This window comes from Tupaia chinensis, unplaced genomic scaffold (assembly GCF_000334495.1).
Source record: "Tupaia chinensis unplaced genomic scaffold, TupChi_1.0 Scaffold143692_1, whole genome shotgun sequence".
In the NCBI taxonomy this organism is placed as follows: domain Eukaryota; kingdom Metazoa; phylum Chordata; class Mammalia; order Scandentia; family Tupaiidae; genus Tupaia; species Tupaia belangeri.
This window is the reverse complement of record NW_006203540.1, coordinates 97,990-104,555: the sequence shown is the minus strand read 5'-3', so window position 1 is coordinate 104,555 and position 6,566 is coordinate 97,990.

Below are 6,566 nucleotides of genomic sequence, written 5' to 3'. Positions count from 1 at the left end.
TGGAGGAGAAGGAATTGTGGCGTGACCATCCCCCCTGGGGGGTGATTTCTTGCTTTCTGTCTCTATGTCTCTCTATGTCTATCTGGTGAGCGTACGGGCCCAATAGCAAAAACCTCTCAAAAAAAAAAAAAAGAACTTTCATATGGCTGACCCTGGTTCAAGTTCTGGACCTAGCAGCTTGAAAATCACACTGGTCACATGTTCAGGCATTCCCAAAATCCCAAGGGGAGAATGGAGGAGAAGAGATTGTGGTTTGGTCACCTGACCTGGGGGATAATTTCTCACGTTTCCTCTCTCTGTCTCTGTCTACCTCTCTACTGAGTGCACACATCATGTGGCAAGAAAAAAAGAGAAACATGATCATAATGAGCAGATTAAAGTCCAATGACCACAAAAGCCATAAAACACACAAGTGTGTAAGAGCCTCTTTTATCAGAAAGAGCAGATAGGGTAGTGACAGGGGAAGGAATGATGGACACAAAGCAAAAGTTATGATCTTGAGTTTTCTTCTACAATAAAATTATGCAAAGTACCTCAGGTGCAACAAGTAGAGTTCACAGGTATAACATAACTCATGACTATTTTTTTCAGAAAAAAAAAAATGCTTGCTATGATTGATACACATTTGAGAAGAAATTATCCTTAAGAAATACATGGTTCTTGGGATCAGCATTTGGTGTAATGGCTATGTCGCTGGACTCCCATGTAGTCAAACACAGTTCGAGTCCTGAACCCAGTGGCTTAAACTCAAGCCAGGTACATGTGCATGCGTGCCCAAGATCCCAAGAGGAGAATGGAGGAGAGGGATTGTGGCATAATCTTTCCCCCCTGGGGGGTGATTTCTTTCTTTCAAGGCTGTTGCACTTGAGTGTGAGCTGTGGGTAGAACCAGAACTAAGGTACACACCAGTCCTGTACAATAAAATAAGGAGACAACAGAGAGGTGAGAGGCACAAGTGGAAAATGCTCTATCTTTCTGGCAAGTGCACATGCCCTATAGCAACAACTTCTCCAACAAAAAAAGAAAAAAGAAAGAAAAAGAAAAAGAAAAAAAAGAAAAAGAAAAAGAAAGGGAAGGAAGGAAAGAAAGAAGGAAAGAAGGAAGGAAGGAAGGAAGGAAGGAAGAAAGGAAGGAAGGGAGGAAGGAAGGAAGGAAGGAGAAAGAAAGAAAGAGAAAGAAAGGAAGGAAGGGAGAAGGGAGAAGGAAGTAGAAAGAAAAGAAATACATTGTTCTCTGTGAAATAATTGGGAATTTTCAAATATTTAGTACAAGGTTGGAATTAACTTGTGAAAATGGGAAAATAGAAAATATATCAGACAGGGGAGAAGTCTTAATACAAGTTACTTACATTTTCTTATATTCAAGTTGAAATTTAAAATATAAAAATGAGGGGCCAGCAGATAGCATAGCTGTTAAGGCACTGGACTCCTATATGGCTGACTGCCATTTAAATATTGGACGTGGTGGCTTGAAACTCATGACAGGCATTTGTATGTCCACGCCCAAGATACTGGAAGGAGAATGAAGGAGAAGATTATGACATGGTCATACCCTCTGGGAGGTGACTTCTTACTTTCTGTCTCTCTGTCTCTGTTTCTCAAGTGAGAACATATGCCTGATAGCAAAAATGTTTCAAAAAAGAAAGAAAGAAAGAAAGAAAGAAAGAAAGAAAGAAAGAAAGAAAGAAAGAAAAGAAGAGAAAAGAAGAAAAGAAAAGAAAAAAAGAAAAAAGAAAAGAAAAGAAAAGAAAAGAGAAACAGAAAAAAAGAAAAATCAGATCCAGCAGATTGTATAATGGCTATGTGGCTGTACTCCCATGAAGGCAACTGCGGTTTGAGTCCTGGAGCAAGTGACTTAAAACTCATACCACGCATGTGTGCATACATGCCCAAAATCCCAAAAGGAGAATGGAGGAGAAGGGATTCTGGTGTGGTCATCCCCCTTGGGGGGTAATCTCTCTCTCCCTTTGTCTATCTCTCACAAGCACACATACCCTATAGCAAAACTCTCTTTTAAAAAAAAGAAAAAATAAACTCTAGGAAACAGATTGGAGAAACAAGTTCTACTTCCACAATCAAATCAAAATATTCTCATTTTTCTCAATCATGGTCATTTGTTCAGCTCAAGAATAATTCAACCTTTTCTAGTGTCCCTCTCAAAGAATCTTTTCAGAGTCCCCTTTATGTCTTTATTTCTCAGACTGTAGATGAAGGGGTTCAGTATGGGGGTGACCACAGTGTACACCACTGTTGCTCTTGAGAGTGAGCTGTGGGCAGCACCAACACTAAGGTACACACCAAGGCCTGTACAATAAAATAAGGAGACAACTTAGAGGTGGGAGGCACAGGTGGAAAAAGCTTTGTATTTCCCCTTAGCTGATGAAATTGCACAAATGGAGGAAGCTATCTTACCACCAGCAAACAACACAGCTGCAAAATATATCACCATGTTATTAAGAAAGGCTTCAGAACAAACAAGGTGGACCACCTGATTGAGTTCACAGAAAAAGTGGGAGATTTCCACATGTGTACAGAAGGACAGCTGCAACACCATTAAGTTTTCTAACAAGGAATGCAGGACCCTCATGATCCAGGACATGAGAACAACTAACACACAAAGTCGGGGGTTTATGATGACCATGTAGTGCAGAGGGTGACAAATAGCCACAAACCTGTCATAGGCCATCATGGTCAGGAGGAAGCTGTGCAACCCTAGAAAGTGTACAAAAAGAACACCTGGGTGATGCAGCCTGCATAGATGATGACCTTGCTCTGTGTCTGGATGTTCACCAGCATCTTTGAGATGGTGGTGAAAGTGAGGCAAATGTCCACAAAGGACAGGTTGGAGAGTAAGAAGTACATGGGGGTGTGCAGGTGGGACTCTGAGATGGTGGCCAGGATGATGAGCACGTTTCCAATCATGGTGATCAGATACATGGAGAGGAAGAGCCCAAATATGAGGGGCTGCAATTCTGGTTACTCTGAAAGTCCCAGAAGAAGGAATTCTGAACTGTGTGTATCATTCCCTGGTTCCATATGGTGTGACTTTCATGAATGAGAAAAATAACGTGATTAATTTCCATACAAACTGGTATTAGCAACATGGAAAAGTGTTAAAAATTATTTTATGTAGTCAAGAAAGTCATTTCTCAGTATTATATATTGTATTTCCAGAGTGGGGGAGCCCTTATAGAAGCCTTCTGGTATGGGCATTTGTATGTCCACGCCCAAGATACTGGAAGGAGAATGAAGGAGAAGATTATGACATGGTCATACCCTCTGGGAGGTGATTTCTTACTTTCTGTCTCTCTGTCTCTGTTTCTCAAGTGAGAACATATGCCTGATAGCAAAAATGTTTCAAAAAAGAAAGAAAGAAAGAAAGAAAGAAAGAAAGAAAGAAAGAAAGAAAGAAAGAAAGAAAAGAAGAGAAAAGAAGAAAAGAAAAGAAAAAAAGAAAAAAGAAAAGAAAAGAAAAGAGAAACAGAAAAAAAGAAAAATCAGATCCAGCAGATTGTATAATGGCTATGTGGCTGTACTCCCATGAAGGCAACTGCGGTTTGAGTCCTGGAGCAAGTGACTTAAAACTCATACCACGCATGTGTGCATACATGCCCAAAATCCCAAAAGGAGAATGGAGGAGAAGGGATTCTGGTGTGGTCATCCCCCTTGGGGGGTAATCTCTCTCTCCCTTTGTCTATCTCTCACAAGCACACATACCCTATAGCAAAACTCTCTTTTAAAAAAAAGAAAAAATAAACTCTAGGAAACAGATTGGAGAAACAAGTTCTACTTCCACAATCAAATCAAAATATTCTCATTTTTCTCAATCATGGTCATTTGTTCAGCTCAAGAATAATTCAACCTTTTCTAGTGTCCCTCTCAAAGAATCTTTTCAGAGTCCCCTTTATGTCTTTATTTCTCAGACTGTAGATGAAGGGGTTCAGTATGGGGGTGACCACAGTGTACACCACTGTTGCTCTTGAGAGTGAGCTGTGGGCAGCACCAACACTAAGGTACACACCAAGGCCTGTACAATAAAATAAGGAGACAACTTAGAGGTGGGAGGCACAGGTGGAAAAAGCTTTGTATTTCCCCTTAGCTGATGAAATTGCACAAATGGAGGAAGCTATCTTACCACCAGCAAACAACACAGCTGCAAAATATATCACCATGTTATTAAGAAAGGCTTCAGAACAAACAAGGTGGACCACCTGATTGAGTTCACAGAAAAAGTGGGAGATTTCCACATGTGTACAGAAGGACAGCTGCAACACCATTAAGTTTTCTAACAAGGAATGCAGGACCCTCATGATCCAGGACATGAGAACAACTAACACACAAAGTCGGGGGTTTATGATGACCATGTAGTGCAGAGGGTGACAAATAGCCACAAACCTGTCATAGGCCATCATGGTCAGGAGGAAGCTGTGCAACCCTAGAAAGTGTACAAAAAGAACACCTGGGTGATGCAGCCTGCATAGATGATGACCTTGCTCTGTGTCTGGATGTTCACCAGCATCTTTGAGATGGTGGTGAAAGTGAGGCAAATGTCCACAAAGGACAGGTTGGAGAGTAAGAAGTACATGGGGGTGTGCAGGTGGGACTCTGAGATGGTGGCCAGGATGATGAGCACGTTTCCAATCATGGTGATCAGATACATGGAGAGGAAGAGCCCAAATATGAGGGGCTGCAATTCTGGTTACTCTGAAAGTCCCAGAAGAAGGAATTCTGAACTGTGTGTATCATTCCCTGGTTCCATATGGTGTGACTTTCATGAATGAGAAAAATAACGTGATTAATTTCCATACAAACTGGTATTAGCAACATGGAAAAGTGTTAAAAATTATTTTATGTAGTCAAGAAAGTCATTTCTCAGTATTATATATTGTATTTCCAGAGTGGGGGAGCCCTTATAGAAGCCTTCTGATGTTATGACTGATAAATCTTTAAAAGAAGTTGTTTTGTCCAAGCTGGAAAAGAAAATAGTACCTAAGATGTATCACTGCTGCGTGTGTCTTCCATGAAAGTTAGGTAATGCCATAAGGAAAATGTACATTATTCTCTTTGTTCTTCCAGAACCAATGCCTTTTTCTTTCTACTATTATTCCATCTAAATTGAGGCTTATTTTTTAATCACTTCATTTTTCCTAGGATGAAAAATATTTAAAAATGCAGGCAGTTATAGAGAAAGATAGCAAGAGAGCAAATAGAGAGGCATGACATTAGTAGGACACAGATGTGGTTTATTACCTGTTGATGATAACATGTTTAGTATTCTCAAATGGATTGGTCTCAGACGTATTTCATGTTGGGTAAAGTCTTTTTACAACCAAAATGAGAAATAGTGACTGACTGTTTAAAAAATAATTGGAATAATAATAATAATAAAGATTGGGAAAATAATAAAAAGTTATTGGATGGTGAAATGGGGATTTTAATGTTTCTGTATTGACTGATATGCATGGCATTCCTTCTGAAAAAATAAATGTGATACACTGTAAAATTATATATGATTCAATGTAATATAAGCAAAATTATGATCAAAATAAACAAATAAATAAATAGGAAAAAAAAGAATGCAGGCAATAATCTGTGTTTTTGCAGGTAGTAAGTTTCTCTCTAAAAACACTTAAAGAACAATTTTACTTGAAAGTTGGAAGGGATAAGCAAGAAAACTATAAAGGTAATTGAAATTAAATCCTGAAAATCCTTAAATGTACAATTACTATGCATCGATTATAAATTTGTAATATTTATCTTCTTTGACATTGATGAATAGTAGAAATTTTAATTGACATGTAAATTTACACATGATGTATGTAAACCATAAATCATAATTTTAAAAGACTCAAATTCCTTTTATTATTTTTTAGATTTCTACCACAAGGCATGTGAACTTGCCAGAAAAGGACAGACAAGAGACATAGAAAGTGAATTCCTTTATCACTTTCAAGATTTTTTTTATGTATTCTTCTGGATTTTCTATGTGTATCATCTTTCATTACACAGTGGATGAACCTAGAGAATTTAATGCTAAGTGAAATATACCAGACTACGAAAGACAAACATTGTATGTCCTTGCTCAATATATATTGACTGCCTGTGCTCTGTGGCAGGAATAGAAAGATTTAAAGACAAGGAAGTAGAGAGGGCAATGACAGATACCAGAGAATGCATTAAGGGGTAGATGGGAAAAACTCAGGAAAAAAGCATTTAATGGACATAGAAATGTACACAGGGCAAAAAGTTATGGAACCACATATCACAATAGAGTTAAAAAAAAAGGGGGACCAGCAGGTAGCTTGGTGCTTAAAGCACTGAACTCTCATATGGCCAACTGGGTTTCAAATCCTGAAACTGACTACATGCTTTCTTACTTCTCTCTTTCTCTCTCTCTGTCTCTCTGGTGAGCATATATGCCCTAAAGCAGATTTTTAATAGTAATAATAATAATAAACAAAATAAAATAAATAAAAAGTTGCATTGCCAATCAAATATACATACATATATATATATGTATCCATACATACATATATATATGTATCCATATATATATATATATATATA